The sequence below is a fragment of the Trachypithecus francoisi genome, unplaced genomic scaffold (genome assembly GCF_009764315.1).
Source record: "Trachypithecus francoisi isolate TF-2019V2 unplaced genomic scaffold, Tfra_2.0 Lachesis_group6, whole genome shotgun sequence".
Classification (NCBI taxonomy): Eukaryota; Metazoa; Chordata; class Mammalia; order Primates; family Cercopithecidae; genus Trachypithecus; species Trachypithecus francoisi.
This window is the reverse complement of record NW_022681471.1, coordinates 86,022,420-86,046,212: the sequence shown is the minus strand read 5'-3', so window position 1 is coordinate 86,046,212 and position 23,793 is coordinate 86,022,420. Positions and strand designations below refer to the sequence as shown.

The window sequence follows — 23,793 nt, the reverse complement described above, 5'->3', positions numbered from 1 at the left end:
TTAGCTTTGGCAAAGCGTGACAGCTATTTGTGTTCATGACTCCCAGAATCCCAGCTCAGGAAGAGAGTTTGATAATCTCCCAGCTAACACAGAGCACACGGCCTGGAACACAGTAGGTGATCAATAAAAACTGCCGTCCAGAGGGAGTCAATGAATGTGCTCAGGAGGCTGCTCTAAGAAATACTCTCTCCTGAACTTTTACCACAGCCTCCAATCTCCTCTTCCAACCCGTTCTTCACCCTGTGGCCAGTGAGAGCTTTCAAAAGTACAAATCTGGGCCGGGCGTCGTGGCTCACTCCTATAATCCCAGCACTTTGGGAGGCTGAGGCGAGCATGAGGCCAGGAGTTCAAAACCAACCTGGGCAACATGGCGAAAACCGTCTCTACTGAAAATGCAAAAATTAGCCGGGCGTGGTGGTGGGCGCCTGTAATCTCCTGCTGAGGCAGGAGAATCGCTTGAATCAGGAGGCAGAGGTTGCAGTGAGCCAAGATTGCGCCACTGCACTCCAGCCTGGGAGACAGAGCGAGACTCTGTCTTAAAAAAACAAACAAGCAAACAAACAAACAAAAAACAAACAAATAAAAAAAACCCAACAACAACCAAAAGTACAAATTTAGGCCAGGCACCATGGCTCATGGCTGTAATCCCAGCACTTTGGGAGGCCAAGGCACGTGGATCACCTGAGGTCAGGAGTTCAAGACCAGCCTGGCCAACATGATGAAACCACATCTCTACTAAAACTACAAAAATTAACTGAGCATGGTGGGCCTGTAGTCCCAGCTACTTGGGAGGCTGAGGCAGGAGAATCACTTGAACCCAGGAGACGAAGGTTACAGTGAGCTGACATCGCACCACTGCACTCCAGCCTGGGAGATAGAGTGAGACTGTCTCCAAAAAAAAAAAAGTACAAATCTAGTTGAGCACAGTGGCTCATACTTGTAATCCCAGCTACTCCAGAAGCTGACATGGAAGGATCACTTAAGGCCAGGAGTTGAAGACCAGCCTGGGCAACATGGCAAAACCTCGTCTCTACCAAAAATACAAAAAAATTATTCGGGTGTGGTGGCAGGCCCCTGTATTCCCAGCTACTCGGGAGGCTGAGGCACGAGAATCGCTTGAACCCGGGAGGTGGAGGTTGCAGTGAGGCAAGATTGTACCACTGCACTCCAGCCTGAGTGACAGAGAGAGACTCCATCTCAAAAAAATAAAATAAAAATAAAAAATTAGCCAGGCATGGTGGCGCATGCCTTTGGTCCTAGCTACTAGGGAGGCTGAGGCAGAAAAATCGCTTGAGCCAGGAGGTCAAGGCTGCAGTAAGCCGTGATGGTGCCACTGCACTCCAGCCTGGGCAACAGAGTGAAACCCTGTCTCAAAAACAAAAACAAAAACAAAAACAAACCATACTAACCTAACTATTTCATTCTCTCACTAAAACCCTTCCACAGTGCCAGATAACTCACTCATCAAACAACAACTGAGCACCTTCTGTATGCCAGGCACAGTGCTGGGTGCTGGAAATATACTAGTGAGCAAAATGCACAAGGACTTTCTCAGGGAGGTGATGTTCTAGCGAGGGAATGGGTGTGGCTGGGACCCAGAGAATGGTCTCATTATAGGGGGCACAAGGTTGGAGGCTTAGAGAAGAAAGAAACAAGTAAATATATCCTGCCATTTCAGGTAGCGGTGAAGTGCTAGGAAGGAAAATAAAGCAGATTGCAAAAAGGTGCTGTTTGAGATGTGGTGCTCAGGGAAGGCCTTTCTGGAGCAATGGCATATAAGCAGAGTGCTGACGGAAGTGAGAGTAAATTGCATGGCAAAGGCAGTAGCAGTCCAGAGAGAGGGTACAGCCAGTGCAAAGGCCCGGAGGTAGAACAGAGTGAATGAGAGGATATAGGAGATAAGATCAGAGAGGTCATGGGGGCCAAATCGGAAAGGCATGAGCCTACAATAAAGACTTTGGTGTTTGCTCTGATTGAGGTGAGCAGAGGAGGGACATGATCTGACTTGGGTATTCCAGGAATCAGCAGCCATGGAATAACCTTCAACTTCCTCAATGTGGCCATGGATGGCTCTCCTGACTTGTCCCCCCACATCATATATTCTCTGCCCATTGCCCCAACCTGGCTACCTCCTGCTCAGCCTTCAACACTCAGCTCAGGTGTGCCTTTCCATGCCTGCCTGCCTGCTCCACACAGGCTGCCTTACACCCGCTCCTCTCGGGCTGCTGTAGGGCCCTGTTGTCACCTGTAATTCCTAGGACAAAGGCACTACTTAGCTCATTGAATTCTTGAAACTTATCAAGGCAAGCACCATTAGCCTCATTTTATAGATGAAGACACTGAGGCTCAGAGAGGTGATATAAACTTGCTCAAGGTCCCATAGTTATTAAGTAAAAAAGCTAGGATTCAAACCCAGGGCCCAGGCTTTTCATGACATCTTGCTGCCTCTCCTCACTCCCAGCTCCGTGCTGCCAGCAAAACCAGGGCCAGGCTTTTCATGACATCTTGCTGCCTCTCCTCACTCCCAGCTCCGTGCTGCCCCTGGCTCTGCACTCTTTGGCAATTCCTCCCTTGAGAGCTCACCCCTTGTTTTGGTTGCAAAGGGAATAGTGGCAGGGAGGTCGGGCTGTCAGCACAGCCTCCCACAAGGGAGCCTGGCAAAAAAAGGAGGGTGCTTGAGGGCGTTGCTTCTGATATCATACATACTGCTGAAGAAACAGCACTGGGGATGTGGAATCCCTCAAGTCAGAGCCCCCAGAACAACATTCGGGAACATGCTGATCACATGGAAAATCTCTCTTCTTCTCTTTCTCTCGCACACATACACACACATGCGCACACAGAGACAGAGAGAAAGCCTGTTGTAGAGTAAGATGCTGGGCAGGCCGAGGCTCAGGTCCTGATTGCCACTGACCAGCTGTGTAAGCCCAGGCATGTCACTTTTCCTCTCTGCACCTCAGTTTCTCATCTGTGCAGGGTCAAGCAAAACCAATTCCTTCTTTGGATTCCTGGACTTCAGAAAGGGTCTGGGAGCTCCCCCTCACCCCGGACTCTTCCCAGCCAGGAGCAAAACATCTGCATGTGCACACACACACGCACACTCACACACATGCACGCAGAGGTACAATAACACAGACACATCCAAAGGCAGACAAACGTAGAAACAAAAACACATCCACAGACACATGAAAAAAGACACAAACACATGCAGACATGCACATATACGGACACGATCACACACACACATGCCCATGTGCACTGTCTGCTGGGCTATTCTGTGGGGGAAATTGGAGAGCATCCTCTGCAGAGGGGGAAATAAGCTATGTTACACAATAACCACAGTACAAAGCAGAAAGTTATCAGGGCTGGGGAACAGAGGAAGTGCTGGGGGAGTGCAGGAGAGAGATCCCTTCTGTTTGGGGGTGGTTGAGCAGAATAAAAATAAACTCGCACTTACTGCGCACCTTCCCTGTGTCAGGCATTTTCCACACATTATTTAATCTGCATGGCAAACGTGAGGGAAGAATTAGGATTTCTATTTTGCAGATGAAGAAAAAAACTCCAAGAGGGGAAATGACTGCCAAAGGTCTCAGAGCTAGCAAGTGGAAGGACAGGGATTCAAACCCCAAAGCTTGTGCTAGTTCCTCTGCCGCCTGGAAGGCTTCCTTGGGGAGGAAGCTTGTGGACTGGGTCTTGCCTGGAAGGAGTTGGTAGAGATGAAGAGTGAGGGAACATTGTGTGCCAAAGCACTAAGATGGGGAGAAGCAGTGTAGGATGTTCCACAGGGATCTGGGGTTGGCCTGCCCATGGCAGGGGCACTAACCCTCCTCGAATGCTGCTCCTAATGGGAAGTCTTCTCTCCCTCCTTCCCTTTATTGGCACTGCCCGGAACCAGGCAGCCAGCAGGGGATGGGATCAGGATGCAGTTGCCATGGAAACGAATGGGGGCTGTTGCCATGGATATCATAAGATGAGGGCAAGAGGAAGCTAGGGATGGTGAGGACTATCCCCATGACAACTTAGGTGGCAGTGGGGGGAACGGGACGGACCGGAAGTGGAGACAAGAAAACAAGACGAGGAGGTCATTGCACCTGGATGGGGCCAGGGGCTTTGGGTTCTGGAAGGAGCAGACTGGGCCAGAAGACTGGACCCAGTGGCAGGGGAGAGAGGAGGCAGGGGGACTGCAGCCACCTCTCCCTCCAATATTTCTTCGGCAAACTAGTTCTGCTGCCCAATCCCAGTGTCACAGGGATTCTAAGCCTGAGTCCAGCCTCGCTTGGCACAGGAACTGACAGGGGAGAAAGAAGCCTTTGAAGGAGCTGAGCTGACTGGGTATGCAGTGGGCATACACAGGCTTTGGAGCGCACAGACCTGGGTTTGAATCCCAGCTTTGCTGCTGTGCAGCCCTAAAAATAATAGTTGTCATTTATTGAGTTGTCACTTTGCTAGGCTGAGCAACTTTGCAAGGTCTGGGTTGTTCTCTTGAGGGGGACAGCACAGATGATGAAACCTGCCCGAAGCCTTGAAGCTCGGCACTGGTGGAGCCAAGATTCAAACAAAAATGTATCTGAACACAAAGCTTGTGCTCTTAGCACCACCCCACCGTCTGTTGCAGGCACTACTGAGCAGTCCCTCCAAGGTGCAGTCCTTGCATTCTTCATCTCCCCGTGCCTTCCCACAGTGGCACACAAGGGGTTGATGCTGGGTAAATATTTGTGGAGTGGGTGAATGAGGAAGCAACCCAGGAGGAAGCAGGAAGGACTGAGTTTAGACGGAAGAAGCTCCTGACTTCAAGAGCAATGACTCATGGATGTGGCTGGCCAAGGGTGGTAGAAGATGCACAGAGCTGGGATGGACTGGACGGACTAGGCTTTATGAACTATCCAATCCCACAGACCCAAACGGAGGTCCAGAGAGTCAAAGTGACTTGCCCAGGGTTGCACAGGACAAGAATCCCCCTCACTTCTGGCCAGCATCCCACTCTTAGCTTCAGAAGCCTCTCTGAATCTGGCCTGTCTCCCCACCTCTCACCTCTCACCCTGCCCTGTAAGTTCCTCAGTGTCATAGGCAACAGCAGGCTACTTGCAATTCCTATACTACAGCAAGCTGATCCACATCACCAAGCCTATGCTCATACTCTTCCTTTGTTTCTTCTGCCCAGAATGTCGTCTGTCTCCCCTTCACCCCTGGACTTGTTCGGTCTGGGTGAGCTCATCTTCATCTTGCAGTACCCTGAGCAGGTTGGTCCTTCTGGGAAGTCAATGCTGACTCACTCCTGCCCCTCGCAGAACATGACAGGGTCAGTGACTCCCTCCCCTGTGTCTTGTGCATACGCATATATCACAGTCAGTCTTTCTCCCTGGCTAACTTGTGGTTCTCTCTTAAAGTGTCCGTCTCCTACCCCACACTCCCGTCCTGTTTCCCAAGGGCAGCAACCCGGTGTGATTCACCTTTTCGAACCTATGGCGCTCATGCCAGAGCTAAGCACACAGCAGTTACTCAGCAGCCACCCTGGGTCCTCGAAGACCACAGGTAGAAATCACGTGTGTCTGTGTGTGTGTGACCATCCTGCCTGACAACTGTCACCCTAAAGGCCACAGCCTCACATGCTTAAAAGCCACCCACACCCAGCCTTGTGATTACATCCACCAGACACACACATCAAGGCTGCCAGGTACATAAAGTCACCACTTCACACAATCAACCTCGCATCCAGTCTCACATCATCACATTTCCTCAGCTCTGCAGCAGTGTGCACAGTCTCGAGACTGTGAGACCTGCAGAGCCTCGTGCAAAGACATGTGTGAGGATGCCCGGGCACATGGAGACCATGCGTGCACACATATTTGTCTCACGGCTGATCAAAACCCTGCCCCCTTCCCACAGCACAAGCCCTCTGCCCGATTCAGTCAATTCAGTTGCCCACAGGTCGGGAGGACCATCTGACCCTGACTCGCCTCCTCCCTGTATGTAGTTCAACTCCCGTCCTCACCCCCACACTTGCTTCTCTCTCCATTCAGTGGAAGGATGGAATGGTCTCCTCGTCCCCAGTCCCAGGTCTCCTACATTCACACACCTTGGAGAGCGGTGTGAACAGAGTAATGTACCCACCATTCCCCTACATGACCCTGGAGTTCTCCCCCAGGTTTTTGCCTATGTGGCCCCTGTCTCCTGTAATGCCTTCTCACCCCTTGCCACCTCTTCAAAGCCTTACCAACCTTCAAGGCTCAACTCTTGCACCGCTTCCTCCAGCAAGCCCTCCTGGACACACATCTCCCCACCACCTTGACATCTCCTTCCTCTCTGGGCCAGGAACAAAATGTGCTCGTTACTGAAGCCATTCCTGTCCAGTCATTTTAACCCTTTGCATCCTTCCTACTTTCCAAAGGATTTCTCATCTCCATCTCCCCCGGGAGATGGAGAACTCGCAGAGGACATAGCCACTGTCATGCTTTTAAAAAAAATCTTTTTGTAGAGATGAGGTCTCACTATGTTGCCCAGGCTGGTCTGAAACTCCTGGCCTCAAGCCATCGCCTGTCTCAGCCTCCCAAAGGGCTGGGATTACAGGTGTGAGCCACCACACCTGGCCTCTGTCTTACTTTGGATCTCTCACAGTATTTAGCGTCAGGTCTTGTACCCAGTAAGGGCTCAAACAATGGTTTATTGGGTAGAATGAGGAAGAGTAAATAAGAGAGACAGGCAGGGAGGGAGGGGAGAAATAAATGAGACTTTGAATGAGTGAATGAGTAGATGAGTTGAGCAAGTAAAGCAATAAGTGAGGGAAGGAGGTGAGGTTCTAGGAAACCTAGAGGTTCAATGTGATAGGAATGCTGAAGGGAGGGAGGAAAGAAAAGACAGGAGAAAACTCTCACTTGGGCCTTAATCAAAATAAGAACCACCAATCACAGCACACTTGCCCAGCAGTGCACAAGCCCCCATGCTGGACTCGTTGTGTTCTTTCTTGCTAATCTTCATGACAACCCAGAGAGGTAGATATATTCTCACTGTACTCAGGAGGAAAACAAAGCTCAAGGAGAAGAAAAAACTTGCTCAAGGTTATACAGATGTAAGTGGCAGAATCAGAAGGTAAACTCAGATTTGTCTAATACCAAAGGCTCAGAGAGGAAAAGTCGGGGGTATGAGCCCACTTTGGGGTCTCCGGCTGTGCTCCTAACACAGACACATCATGGAAAGTGTGAGTCCTACAAACCCGTAAAGGACATCTTCCACCCTCCAGTTGACAGCCTCCAGGGAGTCTTAGAACCAGCCTCTGGCCAAGTGCAGGGAATATTGAGGGTTGCTGCATAGGGGGGAAATGGCTTCCTCTCAGATTCAGGGATCCCTAAAGTTGTAGAATCAGAACCTTAAAAGTAAACGATCAAGGAATCTAAACATTGCAGAATATTAAAATTGCATCTTCAGAATTTGTTCAAATGGTAGAATTATGCAATCTTAAAACCACAGGATTGGAGAATCCCAAAATCACTGCATTGTAGAAACAGAAATCATAAAATTGCAGTGGAATGTGTCACTGAATCATTGTCTATTAAATTCACATAATCACAGCTTCTTAAAACTGTAGCATCTCAGATTCACAAAATGTCACAGCTGGAAGAGCCATTGGAGACCCTCTAATCCAACCCTTCTCCTTTCTACAGATGGGAAAACTACATGTCAGAGAGGCCACGCGACATGTCCAAGGTTAGCCTGCCCATGTTGGGAGTCATTCATGCATTTATCGAGTGCCTCCTGGGTGTTGACGAAACCACGAGTCAAACCCTACTCTCTTTCCCGGCCCCTATTCCCAGCCCTGGATAGGAAAGAGGGCAAAGCCCTGGTGGGGATGGGAAGAGGGAAGTAGGGGTGGGTGGAATATACATCAGACAGAGAGAAGAGATCAGCTTTTATTGATGGAAATTCCTTTGTACACAGCAACACGTACTCTGAGAGGCCTTTTCCTCCTGATCATATTTACAGAGCACTATGGGAGTGGCAGAGGGCATGGGGTGAGGCCTTCAAGCAGTGGAGATGGCAGCAATGGCCACAGCAAGGGAACAAATGACAGGGAACTAGGCAGGCTGGGTCCTGCCCCCGTCTGGTCCTCTGAGCCCTAGGCACCCTGCATCTCTGTTTGTGCTCACAGAGGACAGAGGTAGGTCCTTGGGATGTCATTTGGAGACCTCTCCAGTAGTGGCAGGCTCCAGGGTGCCTGGGAAGTGGGAGTGCGGGTACAGGAGGGTCCAGGTTCCAAGCTCCAAGCTCCAAGTTCTGCTTCTCCCACATTTTAGTCGGACCTAGGGCTCCAGCTCTCTTTAATTCAGGGGCTGGAGTCCAGAGGAGACAGCAGTGGGGATGGGAATTCCAAGAAGGAGGTGGGGGGAGGAAGGGGTATGATGCTTGCCCATCTGGTTCCTGAAGCAGGGGACAGGGTCCCATGGGGGATATGTGGGGGCATGGGCAGGGGGAAGGAGGGGCTGGTTAAGGCTTTTGCTTCTGCATAGAAAATGGCCCTTGTCCTCTCAGTTACCGAGAGGAGGGACTACTGCACTCGGAGGCCGGACAGCAGAACTGGTGAGCGTCTTCCTCTTCCTCTTCCTCAGTCTCCTCCTCCTCCTCTTCCCTGGGGCCAGGAAGGGCGGGGTAGAGGCCACAGGCGGCGGGTGACAGAGAGAGGCAGAGGCATTAGTTTGCAGAGCAGGGGAGATACGCGAAGGGCCAGGACCGGAACCAGAAGTTGGGACGAGAATGGGGGTCAGGGTCGGGAGGCCAGTGTGATGGATTATCCAGGGCCACACCCAACTCAGTGTGCTGGGACAGCCCTCCCCAACACCCAGCCTGGGCTCAGTCTTAAGGTCACCTTCAGCGTATATCAACTCCCTTTCTAACCCTGCCAGGTGCCTGACCCTTATTTTAATATAATAACAGCAACCTGCTCTCATTTTGCACGCATCATCTCACTTAGCCCCTACAACAGCTCTGCAGAGGAAAATTTTAGAGATGAGGAAATTAAAGCTCAGAGAGGTTAGATAACTTGCTCCAGGTCACACAGCTGGGTAAGTGGTAGAGTCAGGATTTGAACCCAGAGTTCTTAGAGCTCCAAGTCTCAGACTCATCCCACTAGGTCCTTCGGGTGAACTTGGCACTATCTCTAGAAACCCACCCCGTTCTTGAAGGACGAGGATTTGTATTTCCTGAAGGTTCAGGCTCAGGAAAATGGGAGACACTTGGAAATGGAGTATGGGAAGCCCACAGCTTTGGAAGCAAACAGACCTGGGTTCAAATCCCAGCTCTACAAGTGGTTCCAGGCTATATGCCCTCTAGCGCATTATTGTCACTCTTGAAGCCTCAGTTTCCTCATCTGTAAAAATGGGGCTCGTGATGTGAACCTCCCAGGACTGTTGCAAGAACTAGAACATACATCAAGTGTCTGGCAAACAACAGCAATGGGAACATGGTGGTAATTACTGTTAACTACTCGTAAGCCAAATCTAATTCCCAAAGTGGCCGTCTGCCCACACAGAAGCAGCCATAGCAGTGGGAGAAGAGTTGCTGAAGGAACAAGCACCTATCCCTAGGGTGCTGCTGAGCAGTACCAGGGGCCAGGCTGCACGTGGCATTCACTGGTGCTGGGCTACAGTTTCATATGGTGGATGGACAGACAGTTGGGATGGGAGGGGACCAGGTGGCTTGGGAGTGACAAGGCTGACCTTCTGGGGACAGGCAAGGAAACAGTTACCCTTATTCCCAGACCCCTTGGCTCAGGGGATACAGGAATTATGGAATCCAGGAAACTGGAAGAATGGGAAGAGGTGGGAAGGAATGCAGACAGGGAAGGGAAGGGAAAGGAAGGGAAGGCACTGCTGTCCATCTGATGGACAGACAAGCACACACACGCACGCACACGCCTTTCTCAGACTCAGAGCTCCCTCTGACACATTGTTCCACGGACTTCCTGAATCAGCAAAATCACATGAAGCAGGGCACAAGTTCTGGGCAAGTAGCCTTCCCTTTCTGAGTGTCCCATTCCTCATCTATAAAAAGAGAAGATCCACACCTCTCGAGGCTGTCATGAGGAACAAATAATATTCCATTCCCACCACTCACTCCCCTCTTTTCCAGGCCAGGCCACTGCTTCCTCTCCCCCTAACACTGCAGTCACCTCCTGATTTCTTCTCCCTCCATTCTTGAACCACATTAGCCTTCCTAAAGCCCACCTTCAAGCATGCATCTCTTCTACTCAGACACTCACTGCCTCCTGGATAAAGTTCAGGGTCCTCAAGTTGGCATTCGCGGCTCTCCCATCATATGGCCTTACCAGGCCTTTCCTGTTAGATGGCAAAAGTGCAGGCTATGGAGTCAGACGGACCTGAGTTTCAATACCAGCCCCGTCATTTACTAGCCGGATGACCTTGGGTTCATTTCTTCACCATTCCAGGACTCACTTTCCTTACCCGCAAACTGAGGAAATACCTATTCTGCAGGGTGCGGTGGGACTAAAGGAATTCAAATATGTACTAAGCAAGGCTGGTGCTTAGTGCATGGTAGCTATTATTATAACAACCATTATAGTGGTATCCATGTTCCCTACTCACTCATGCCCAACCTTCATCAAGCTAGCTTGTTCATTATTCCATCAGCATGCCCAGCCTTTTCACATCTCTATGTGTGTGCTGATTCTGTTTCTTCCACTTAGAATACTCTTCCCTCTGCACAGAGATCTGCCTATTACCATCCTTTCTGAATTTCCTGACCCAGCTCAAGTGCCACTTCCTAAGGAAGTCCTAGCCAGAAGTATTCTCTGCTTCCTCCCAGCTCCAGCATCCATTCCCTTGGCCAGGGCTCTCCATTTGTTGCTTTGAACCTTCCTGAAGCATTTCTTTCACTAACCCCCCAATACCCTTGTATCCTCACCACTACCACCGCCTTGCTCCTCTGTAAGAAAGAGGGGGCCCCTCTAGCATTTAAGGCCAGTCTCTTCACCTGGACTCTGGAGCCCATCCCCATTACCTCCTCCACAATAATCATCCCCTCTCCCTCCTGCGTTTTCAACCTCTCCCCTTCTGTTGCCTCCTTCCTATCAACATTTATAGAAGCTCAAGTCTCTCCCATCTGGGAATAAAAACCCTCTATCTGCCCCCACATCCCCCTGTGTCCCTCTCTCCTCTTCACAGCTAAGCTTCTTCTTAAGAAACCCGTCTACACTGGCCATCTCTGCTTCACTTCGGTACCTCCCACGAGCTCTTCGACCCACTGCAATCTGCCTCATGCGCCCACCACTCCACGGAAGCTGTTCTGAGGAAGGTCGCCCAGGCCCTCCTGATGGTTAAAGCCAATAGACTCTCTTCCGCCCTCAGCTTACTCCCCACAGGCTGCAACATTTGACACTCTTAACAAGGCCTCCTCTGCATGGCCCTTTCCTTCCTCTGCTTCTGTGAGCCCACCCCCACTGCTTTTCCTCCTACTGCTCTGACCCCGCCCCCATTTCTTCCTGGGCTCCTTCCCTACATGTTGGTTTCCTTGTCCCAGTTCTGCTCTGGTCCTCTTCTCTTTCACTCCACACTTTTTCAGTGATCTCATTCCATTTCATAACTTCAGGTGTGGATCCCTCTCTTGGGTCCCGGACCCGTCGAGCCCAGAGCTTGCTGGACAGCTCTACCAGGACGGCCCTTTGGGCCTTCAGTTCTCATAGGGATCTCTGACTTAGCATCTCACCATTGTCCTTAAGGCACCACCATTCATCCAGTCACCTGAGCCCAAAACATACCTTGGAGTCACCCTAGATTCTTCCTGCCCCCTTAGCAAGTCTGTCACCAATTATTGTGGACTCTACCTCCTAAATAGCTCCAAAAGATAGACTGTGATGTCGCCCCTACCATCTCATCTTCTACTCCTCTCGCTCCTTCGTCAGCCTTTTTCCCATCACACTGGTCTCCCTGCTGCTCCTCAAACAGACCAAACACACTCTTGCCTTGGGGCCTTTACACCTGAGTTTCCTTCTATCTGGAACATCGTCCCTGAGAGTTACACGGCTCACTCTCTTACCTCCTTCAAGCCTCTGCTCAAATACTTTCTCATCAGAGAGGCCCTCCCTCTCACAAGGCACCCCAACATTCTCTACCTTATCACCCCAGCTTTATTTTTCTTCATAGCACTTACTGACATCAGATACACTCTAGACATTTAGTCGTTTATTTATTTATCTGTCTCAGTCACTGTAAGATCCATCAGGACAGGCATCTGTTCTGTTCAGTGCTAAACCCCTAGTGCCTAACACAGTGCCTGGCATTCAATAAATATTTGGTGAATGAATGAATCCAGCGCCAGGCATGAACATTCTAACTTACTGCGAACTCCAGCCTCGGTCATCTCCACCTCCTCCTCTCTCCCCGGTTACCTCTTCAGTCTCTGACTCCAGTCCTCTCTTCCTCCCGATCACCTCTCAAATCCATCTCCTCGGCTCTATGCCCACGACCTTGGCTTCTCTCTCCCTTGAATTACTGCAGTAGCCTCCTCCCTCATCTCCCTGCTAAAATGCTAATTTGATCATGTCACTTTTCCTCTTTTCCTACTCAAGAACTGTTCATGGCTCTCCAGCTGCCTACCAAAAAAATAAAATAAAAAGCCTGTACTCTTCAGACAGCTGCTTGAGGTAAGCCTGACCTCTGCACCCTCCAATGTCTGATTTCACCTTGCTCACCTCCAGGCCCTTGCAGACACTGTCAGCACCTCCTCCCCCATCTCTAACTCTCAGAATCCTCACGGACCTTGAATGACTAGCTTAAACACAGCTTTCTTCAGGAAACTTGACTGACTCACAAAGCAAAAGTAATTCCTCTGCAAAATCCGCAGGGAAATGAGTATTGCCAGTGTCATTTGGGATCTCTGAGAACCAGGGGTAGGATGAAAGTTAGTAAATATGTCTGAGACCAAGGACTCGGGATGCTAGGTGAGCATTAATAGACGTTCCCTTTTCCCCTTGCACTATTACCCTGGCACGGACTCACGTCCCTCTGGCCCTCTGCTAACTTTGACTCATCCTTGACTCTTCCCTTTCCCTCACCTTACACATCCACAACAGTTTATATCATCTGACACTTCTATTGAGTCTATCTCATTAATAACTCTCAAAGGATTTGGATTCTATAATTTGAAATTAAAATGCTTCTCAACAAATGGTGCTCATTGGAGTCGTGCAACACAGTAGCCCTGCTCAAATCCATTTCTTCTCTGCCAATACCCCAGTTTAGGCCTTCCAGCTGGTCTCCCTGCATACAACCCATTTTTCATACTGACTGCTAATGTGATGTTTCTAAAACACAATTTTGCCAAATTACTCTCCTATTTAGAATCCATTCAACTGACACTTTGTCACCAAAAATATTGGTTCTCAACCTTTTTGGGGGGAATGCAAACCCCTTTACCAATTTAATGAAAGCCATGGACCATCTTTTCCACCAAAAAATGCACATAGGTATATGCATGCAACATTTTGCATTCAATTTCCGGAGGTTCGTGGGGTTCCTGAAGCCCATCTGAGACCCATGCACCCCAGGTAAAGAACCTCTGGACCTTCCCAATAACATCCCGTTTCTTTTCCATATGCTATATGCTATTCCTTCTGCCTGGAGTGCTCTTCCACACTTCACCCTTCTGTCCCTGGCTCTTACTTAACCTTTAAGACCCTTAGGTCTTAACTCTTAGGCTGAGTTGACCTGTACCAGCCCCAGACAGGGCCAAATTCCTTCCTCTGGGCTTCCATACCTTTCAGTGTTCTCCTCTGTCAGAGCCCTTCTCAGTCTCCCTGAGTGACTGGGAACTCATGGAAGGCAAGAACTGTTACCCAACAGAGACCCTGATCACAGCAGCACTCCAAAAGTATCTACTGAAATGAACACTAATAATAGCTACTCTTTCCTGAGTACCCATTATGTGCCAGCCACTCAAATTCTGAATGCATTCACCTGAATGAGCTCAGTTCATTCAGTAAATGAACCCCATGATGTTGGTGGTATTGAGTCCTATTTAACAAATAAGGAACTAGGCTCAGAAGCGTGAAGTGAGTTGGTGAAGGTCAGCCAGCTAGTGAGTGACAAAGTTGGGATTGAGATTGCCATGAATGCCGTGGCAAGTAGTGGTCCACCATGCCTCACTGCCCTGGACTGTGAGATTAAGAGATGGTATCAGTAGAAGAGGACCAAGAACCAGGGCCAGAACTCCCTACTTGGAATCCCTTTCCCAGGAACACCTACTCTTACTTTCCCTCCTGCATCACCTTTATGTAAGCCAGGACCAGGCACCTGGTTCTCTCTTCTTATGATGCAACCTGTGTACCCTGTACTCCTCTCAGCCTTCTCATCCCAAAGCCCTGCTATGGTCAGGCCCATTCTTTGCTCCAGAACCATCTCCAGATACACACAGCTTTGAGATTGAATCCAATCCAATGCTACACAGTTGGCTATGAGGAAAACAAGACACAGGTAGTCCCTCCTCTTCTAGAGCTGACAGTCACCCAGGAGCCTTCCATGCATTATCTCCAATACTAAAGACAGCCCTAAGAGGTAAGTTGGCATTACATAGATGAGAAAACAGAGGCTCAGAGGATAAATGACTTGCCCAGAGTCACCAAGTTGGTAAGTGGCAGAACTCGGGCTTGAATAAAGGTACTGACTCAATTATTTTTCCCGTACGAAGTCATCCTACTTGGAGGGCCAAAGAGTGAACAAGACCATTTCTGGTGGAGGAAGGGGATGAAGGAAAGCTAGCACTCTTCCAAGACTCATTACAAACGTCCCCTCCAGTAGGAAGCCTTCCCAGATGGGGTTAATTGCCCCTCATCTGGCAGCCTTCTGGGCCTACTTCTGTCCCATCCCAAATCACACTATGGTGTCAATGTCTACGTGCCTTTCTCCCTTCTAGACTTCAGCTCCAGGACAGCAGGATCAAATACAATTCATTCCGGTATTCCACCAAGGGTCAGCACAAGGCCTTATCTAAAGCAGGCAAGACAGAATACTTGCTGAATGAATGAGGTGGTATCTGAGCTAATTATTAAAAGGATCTAAACAAAATCTGAACAGCTAGATACAGGGAGAAGGTATAAAGGAGGAGGGAAATGAATTAATAAAAGCAAGGAAATTAGACCAAGGAAAAAGGCCAGTAATTTTGAAATTATGACAGGGTGTTCATAACATGTTTTCATTGTTGTTATGGGGGTTATCTTTTCCTTACAAAAATGGGATCATACTGTAAATCCTGTTGTTGTTGCTTTTTTTTTTTTTTTTTTGAGATGGAGTCTTGCTCTGTCGCCCAGGCTGGAGTGCAGTGGCGTGATCTCAGCTCACTGCAAGCTCCGCCTCCCGGGTTCATGCCGTTCTCCTGCCTCAGCCTCCTGAGTAGCTGGGACTACAGGTGCCCGCCACCTCGCCCGGCTAGTTTTTTGTATTTTTAGTAGAGACGGGGTTTCACTGTGTTAGCCAGGATGGTCTCGATCTCCTGACCTCGTGATCCGCCCGCCTTGGCCTCCCAAAGTGCTAGGATTACAGGCGTGAGCCACCGCACCCGGCCTATAAACCCTGTTCTACAACTTGCTTTCTCCATGTAACAGTAAGTCTTGTAGATCTTGCTGTGCGAGTATACAGAGATCTACCTTTTTTCTTTGGATCTGCTGCAGAGTAATCCATAATATGGGTATATCATGGACTAAGATCTATTCTCTACTGATGGACATTTAGGTTGTTTTAATTTTTCAGTATCACAAGCAATGCTGCACTGAACATCTCTGCATATGTCTCGAAGTATTGAGGGTTAGATTCTTAAAAGTTGAACTGCTGGGTCAAAGGAATGCACATTTTGTTTAAAGTGCACATAAAAGTTATTTCTGTTACTTTAACACGTTTGCAGACTGGCTACAAAGAAAGGTTATTCCTACTCACATAATCTTGTCTTTCTTTTGAGAAGCATATATCATGCACCTTTTAGTTAAGAGTTGGTTGAGAATGATATCCTACAAGGGCATGTGATAAAGAGTTGCACGGTCTGGCTTATGTTTGCAGTTTAGATTGCGGTGTTTTAGAAAAGGCCTCTGGCTGGCCAAGTTGGGGTCCTTCTGGAAGCAATATCTTGGAGAAATCTAGCTCCAAGATATGGTTCTCAGCATGGAAGAATTTAGGATTCTGGTGGTAACTGACAAACTAGCCTCATAAAAAATGCTACCAATTTGCACAAGGTATCTGAGAGGTTCTGTTTCTCCAAAACCCTTCCGATATTTTTAATTTGGATACCTAAAAATGGCACTTCATTGCTTTAGTTACATTTCTTTAACTATTAGTAAGCTTGGGCATCTTTTCTCATTTATTAGCTAATTGTCTATTTCTTCCTGAATTGCCATATCATGTTATCTCTCCATTTTGAATGGGTTTTGTATCTTTTCCTTTCTAGTTTCCAGAAGGTGATATAGATATAGGCAGAGATATTAACCTTTTGCCTGATATCTGTGTAGCAAATACTTTCTCCTAGCCTGTTGCTTATGTTTTAATTTTGTGTATAGTATCTTTCTCCACACAGTTTTAAATTTTAATGTAGCCAAAATTATTCCTCTTTATGTTACAGCTTATGGGTTTTTAAGTCATGCTCAGGAAGGCTTTCTCCACCCTAGTATTATTAAAATATTCCAGATATTTTTCTGGTACTTTTCTGGCTTTTTTTTTTTTTTTTTTTTGACAGAGTCTCCCTCTGTTGCCTAGGCTGCAGGGCTGGAGTGCAGTGGCGAGATCTCGGCTCACTGCAACCTCCACCTCCCGGGTTCAAGCGATTCTCCTGCCTCATCCTGCCGAGTAGCTGGGATTACAGGCATGTGTCACCAGGCCCGGCTAATTTTTGTATTTTTGGTGTTTTGCCATGTTTCCCAGTCTGCTCTTGAACTCCTGAGCTCAAGCAATCCACCCGCCTCAGCCTCCCAAAGTGCTGGGGTTATAGGCATGAGCCACTGCACCTGGCTTTGTTTTCATATGAGACAGGGATTTCACTTAATTTTTTTCCCAAATGGGTAACCAATAGTCCCATCTCGTTTATTGACTCCCCACGATCTGAGATGTCTTTTGTCATAAATTAAATTCCCATATGAACATGAGTTTGTTTCTAAACTCTCTATTTTGTTTCATGTCTGTAGTCCTCTATTTCTGTGATGACAGAACATTTGAAATTATTGCAGTTTTATGGTAAGTTTATATTTAACAGAACAAGTTGCCCTCATTCTTTTTTTTTTTTTTTTTGTGACTGAGATCTTGGCTCACTGCAAGCTTCGTGCCCCAGGTTCACACCATTCTCCCACCTCAGCCTCCCGAGTAGCTGGGGCTACAAGCGCCCGCCACCACACCTGGCCAATTTTTTTTTTTTTTTTTTTTTGTATTTTTACTAGAGACGGGGTTTCACTGTGTTAGCCAGGATGGTCTCAATCTCCTGACCTCGTGATCCGCCCACCTCGGCCTCCCAAAGTGCTGGGATTATAGGCGTGAGCCACTGCACCCGGCCACCCTAATTCTTTTTCAAAATTTTCTTAGTGATTCATGAACATTTACTCTTCCGAATGAACTTTAAACTCCAATCACTCAAATCCCAAAGAAAATACCACTGAAATTTTAATAAGGAATGCAATGAATGTTTTGATCAAATTGGGAACAAAATGTCATTTTTACCACAGTGACTCTTCTCATCCAGGAACAAGATATAACTTTGTTTTACTCAAGTCTTCTTACAACCGTTGATGAAATTTTATAGTTTTCTATAGAGAAATATTTCACATTTCTTGTAAATTCATAGTGGTTTTATAGAATTATTTTTCTATTGTGAATGGGATCTTTTCTATGATGTGTTCTAATTAGTTATTGCTGGTACTCAGAGAAGTTAATGGTTTGTGTGTATATTTGTCTGTGTCTACTCAGTGCACTGACTTTTCTTCTTAGTTCTACTAATTTTTTATTATATTCTCTTCGATTATCTAAGTAGACAATCATATTATCCTCAAATAATGCTAATTCTAACTCTGTCTTTCTAACATTTATATCATATATTTCTTTTGTTAATCCCACTGGTTAAAACTTCCAGAAAAATATTGGTTAATAACAGTGATACCAGCCATCCTTATTTTGTTCCTGAATTCAATGGAAATGTATCTAGTGCCTCACTGTTACATCTGATGATTCTCTTTGGTTTCTGATAAAAATTCTTTACCAAGTTAACGAAGTTTTCGTGATTCTTAGCTTACTATATTAGTCATCTATTGCTGTGTAACAAACTACCCCAATACAGCAGAATAGATGTATAATTTAATCAGATCACTTTTCAGCATTTATGGAGATGATTATATGATATTTTCTCTTTAATATCTTAATACAATAAATTACAATAACATTCCTAATGCTGAACAATCCCTGCACTCTTGGGGCAAGCTTTCATTTGTCACAATATATTCTTCTTTTACTACACTGATGGATTCCATTTGATAATCCTTTATTGAAAATATTTGTAGCTCTATTAATATGTGGCATTAGGCTATATTTCTTTTTGTCTGTTTGTTTAAACCTGTCCAGTTATACTAGCCTTATAGAATGAACTGGGAAGCTATCTATCTTTTCCTATTATCTGATCTTTCAAGATTTGCTAGAATGTCCATCATACCAGAACTTCCAAAATACCAACTGAACCTGGTACCATTTCTGGGGAGAAAACTTTGAGCCTCTTTTTTTTTTTGTTTTTTTTTTTGAGACGGGGTCTCACGCTGTTGCCCTGGCTGGAGTGCATGGAGTGCAGTGGCGCAATCTCGGCTCACTGCAACCTCCGCCTCCCAGGTTCAAGCGATTCTCCTGCCTCAGCCTCTTGAGCAGCTGGAATCACAGGCGCCTGCCACCACACCCTGCTAATTATTTTTTACTTTTTACTTTTAGTAGAGACGGGGTTTCACTATGTTGACCAGGCTGGTCTCGAATGCCTGACCTCGTGATCCACCCACCTCAGCCTCCCAAAGTGGTGGGATTACAGGCGTGAGCCACCGTGCCCAGCCACTTTGACCGTCTTTTAAGTTTCTTCCACACTTTTCCATTTTATTCACGTTTCCTGTCCCTCCTTAAGTCACTCTGGTAATTTACATTTTCCTAGAAAACCACCCAATTAATCTATATTTTCACACTTACTGGTATAAAAGTGTATACAATTTTTATTTTATTTATTTTATTTTATTTATTTTACTTTGAGATGGAGTCTCGCTCTGTCACCAGGCTGGAGTACAGTGGTGCGATCTTGACTCACTGCAACCTCTGCCTCCCAGGTTCAAGTGTTTCTCCTGCTTCAGCCTCCCTAGTAGCTGGGATTACAGGCGCACACCACAACGCCCAGCTAATTTTTGTATTTTTAGTAGAGACGGGGTTTTGCCACGTTGGCCAGGCTGGTCTTGAACTCCTGACCTCAGGTGATCCGCCCACCTTGGCCTCCCAAAGTCCTGGGATTACAGGCATGAGCCACTGAGGCCAACCAATATTTTCTTTTTTTCTTTTCTTTTTGAGACAGAGTCTCACTCTGTCACCCAGGCTGGAGTGCAGTGGTACAATCTCGGCTCACTGCAAGCTCCGCCTCCCGGGTTCACACCATTCTTCTGCCTCAGCCTCCCAAGTAGCTGGGACTACAGGCACCCGCCACCACAACCGGCTAATTTTTTGTATTTTTAGTAGAGACTGGGTTTCACCATGTTAGCCAGGATGGTCTCGATCTTCTGACCTCGTGATCTGCCTGCCTCGGCCTCCCAAAGTGCTAGGATTACAGGCGTGAGCCACTGCGCCCGGACCCAATATTTTCTTTATAATAACTTTTTTTTTCATCTCCTTAGAATCTGTGGTTAAATCCCCTTCCTTATTTTTTATTGTATTTATTTATTTAGCTTTTTCTTAGTCATATCTGCCAAAGAATGTCTACCAAACTAGGTAGAGCTGGTCTTTCCAAAAGTCATATTTACTTATTAATACTTTATCAAATCTTTTGTTTTCCATTTAATTAATTTCTGGTTTTATTTGTAGTAATGATTCTGCTTTGTTTTGGTTATTTCTAGCTTCTTGAGTGGAATAATTAGTCCATTTAATTTAAACCATCTTGTTATTTAATAAAAGCAATTAAGATTATATATTTTCCTCTGGGAATCCCTGTGCCCGTATTTTATAGGTTTTAATTTGTAGTATTTGTTTGTTTGTTTGTTTTTGTTTTTGTTTTTTGAGATGGAGTCTCGCTCTGTTGCCCAGGCTGGAGTGCAGTGGCACGATCTCAGCTCACTGCAAGCTCCGCCTCCTGGGTTCACGCCATTCTCCCGCCTCAGCCTCCCGAGCAGCTGGGATTACAGGCGCCCACCACACGCCCGGCTAATTTTTTGTATTTTTGTAGAGACTGGGTTTCACCGTGTTAGCCAGGATGGTCTCGATCTCCTGACCTCGTGATCCGCCCGCCTCGGCCTCCCAAAGTGCTGGGATTACAGACGTGAGCCACCGCGCCCGGCCAATTTGTAGTATTCTCACTGACATTTATTCTAAACAGTCTATAAATTCCACTCTTATTTCCTCTTTAGCACAAGTATTTTTAAACTTTCAAATGGGGAGGAGGGCCTAGCCTTTTTGCTATTGCTGTTAATATTTCCTTTTATTGAGTTGTAATTAGAAAACATAAAATAGGTTTTCTAATCAACTTAGAAATAATGTTCTCCAGCTGGGTGTGGTGGCTCACGCCTGTAATCCCAACACTTTGGGAGGCCGAGGCGGGTGGATCACGAGGGCAGGAGTTCGAGACCAACTCTGGCCAACATGGTGACACCCCATCTCTACCAAAAGAAAAATATAAAAATTAGTTGGGCGTGGTGGCACATGCCTGTTATCCCAGTTACTCGGGAGGCTGAAGCAGGAGAATTGCTTGAACCCAGGAGGCAGAGGCTGTAGTGAACTGAGATTACGCCACAGCACTCTAGCCTGGGCGACAGAGCAAGACTCCGCCACGGGAAAAAAAAAAAAAAAGAAATAACGTTCTCCAAAGATATGGGCAGATTGTTCCCTCTGCCTAACCGCCCTTCCTCAGTCTATCCAACTGGCAAACTCCTATTCATCCTTTAAAAAAGCTGGAATTTCACATAGTCTAGGACCAACCACTCAGGCCTCTTGGGCAGGTCTCCAGGGAAGGATTGTTTTAAGGAAGGACAAACTACAGATAGATCCTGAATGTCCTCTTTGGTCTCCTGACCTGATCTCCCAGGCACTCTCCTCATACACTCGGACACCCATTCCACAGGCACAGCGGGGGCTCAGGGAGGTGGGAGGGGCTGGCAATGACACTGTATATTTGCCTGGAAGGAGAAGGAATTGGGGGAGGGATGGGTCTAGCTCTTACCTGCTCTCTGCCAGCCTGCCTGAGGGGGTAAGCTTCATGGAGTCAAGGACCTGAGTAGGACAGCAATACTGGTGTAGAGTATGAGACGCTGTGGACCTGAGAGACAGCAAGAGACAGAGAGAGAGACAGAGAGAGAGACAGGGAGGGAGGGAAGTGCAGGGTGGGCGATGGGGACAAGAAGGTGAGAGTGAGTGCGGGAGGGGAAAAGGGAAGGCTGGGAGGAATGGAGGATGGGAAATGGAAGAGGAGGGTTGGGAGGCAGGGAGGGAGGAAAGGAAGGCAGATAAGAAGGGAGAAAGGAAAAGAGGAAGGGAGAGAGGGAGGAAGATAGGGAGAGAGGAAGGAAGGAGGGAGGGAAGGAAGGGAGGGAAGGAAGGAGGGAGGGAGAGAGGAAGGAAGGAAGGAAGGAAGGAAGGAAGGAAGGAAGGAAGGAAGGAAAGAAGGAAGGAAGGAGGAAGGAAGGAGGAAGGAAGGAAGGAAGGAAGGAAGAAAAAAAGAAAAAAACCACAAAGTCAAGAAAGAGAGGACGGCACTCGAACCACATACAGAACACAATGACAACAGGGGGCAGTGAAGACGAAAGAGCCGGGCTGGGCCTCCTGTGTTCCAGGTGACTCCGTGGGGACCTCAGCCACAGAGACGCTGGGACACCACAGCAGGGAAGGGGGAAGGCAGCCCTCCTCACACCAGACGCCACAGGGTAGGGAGGATGGCAGGGGAAGGGGGGATGAAAGAGAGGGGGGAAAGATGTATGGGGGCTCCCCTGAGAGAAGACCACTCACAGAAGGGAGGAAGGGACGGAGGAAGGAGAGGCTCTGGGCCCAAAGAAGGGGGAGAACCCAGGTGGGTGGGTAGGGGGAACACTGAAGGAAGAGAGGGAGAGAGACAGAGAGAAACCGAAAGAGACAGAAAAGGAGAAAGACAGAGAAAGAGGAAGACAGAGAAAGGGCGAGACAAAAGACACAGAGAGAAGCCAGAGAGAGGCAGAGAGCGCCAGAGCAGAGAAGGGTGAGGGCGGAGGAGGCTGACAAGGTCTCAGTGGTCTTGGTGACAGGATGGGACTCAGGGCTGAGTGGGTGAGGCAGAAGATGGGGTGGTTCCAGGTAGGAGTCTTTTGCTTTGAAAGCCAGTGCTTACCCTCCCACCCCAAGGCAGGGCCCACACTCCACCCTTGATGCTGCGCCCCCACCACCCCTACTGCAGGGTCCAAAGACCCCTCCACCTTGTGCCTCCTGCGATTAAAGTCTGGAGAATGGCCAAGGGGAGGAGGAGGCACAGCAGGGCAGGGAGGCTGAGGGCCTGGTCCCTGCCCTACCCAGTGCAGTGCAGATGCCAGAGGTGTGCCAGTCAGCTGGAGCCAGAGCAAGCTGGGAGTGCAGCCGACCTCTCCAGGTCAGCCAGCCCCTGTCCCCCACAAGCCCATAGAGGCAGACTGTGGTCAGGGCCTGGCCATTCAAAAGCCCATGTAAAAGCCAGGAGACGTGGCCAGGCCAGCTGTGAATTCGAGGATGTCCAAATCTGAGAACCTTACAGACAATCTTTGAATCTGAGACTCTTCTTATCGAAGGTTCTGAATTAATCATCATCAGGGCGACTGCTTCTCAGGTGCCAGTCTCCAACCCAAGTCCTTGACTCATTATCTCTTTTGAATCTGAGACTCAGAGACCCTTAGGCTGCTGGAATGTTGGTGTTAGAATCTCAGAGGCCTCGAGCCTGGAGCCCTGCAGTGCCTCGCACACAAGGCTAGTGGAGCAGGGTAGGAGCCAAGCTCACCCCTCACAGGCCACAAGCTGTGCTGCTCAGGGTTCCAGGGTCCTTCCAGAGCTGGGCACCTGGATGCCCATGGGCTCTCCCACTTGAACTGGCTCCCTCCCCCAGGCCAAAGGCCTCTCAGAGTCCAAGAAGGGAGCCAGGAACCAGGAAGCCAGGAGGCTGCTGAATCAGCAGCCCAGGGACTGGGTCCAGGTCTGGGCAGGAAGGGAGGGGGCCAGGCTTCGGGGCCCAGGTTCCTACCTGCTGCTCCTCCCGGGGGGCTCCATGGGTCTGGACCTGTCCCAAGGGCAGGCCCCCGGCCTAGCCGGTGTCTCCACCGTGTCACCACCCCCTCCTCCCCAGCCCTTCCCTAGAAGGAGGAACCAAGAAGGCGGGGCCAGGCCAGCTGGGCTGCTGGCCAGATTGCAACTGGAAACTTTGCTCCTTCCCCTACTCCTCCAGGAGGGCTGGGAACCCCTCCTAGAAGGAAGCGGCCTGGAGAGCTCTCAGTCCCTCCTCTGGGCCAAACCCCAGGCTGGGCTCCCTCAGTGCACTCTGCTAGAATCTCCCCACGCACCCCATCAAGTTTGTATCGCTGGCTCTAGTCTCCTGAACAGAAAATTGAGATGG

At 48.4% G+C, this 23,793-nt stretch overlaps 1 protein-coding gene and 1 long non-coding RNA gene across 2 annotated transcripts in view; both read right to left on the bottom strand.

Moving 5' to 3' along the window:
• The window catches only part of IQSEC2 (IQ motif and Sec7 domain ArfGEF 2), a 90,267-nt gene that overhangs the window by 24,811 nt on the left and 41,663 nt on the right, over window positions 1–23,793 (bottom strand).
• LOC117077461 lies at window positions 7,887–23,553 on the bottom strand. The gene is made up of 4 exons (XR_004434773.1): window positions 23,425–23,553; window positions 21,412–21,507; window positions 8,528–8,620; window positions 7,887–8,324 (listed from the first exon to the last, which is right to left on the bottom strand). It is a non-coding gene; the product is annotated as an uncharacterized LOC117077461 (long non-coding RNA).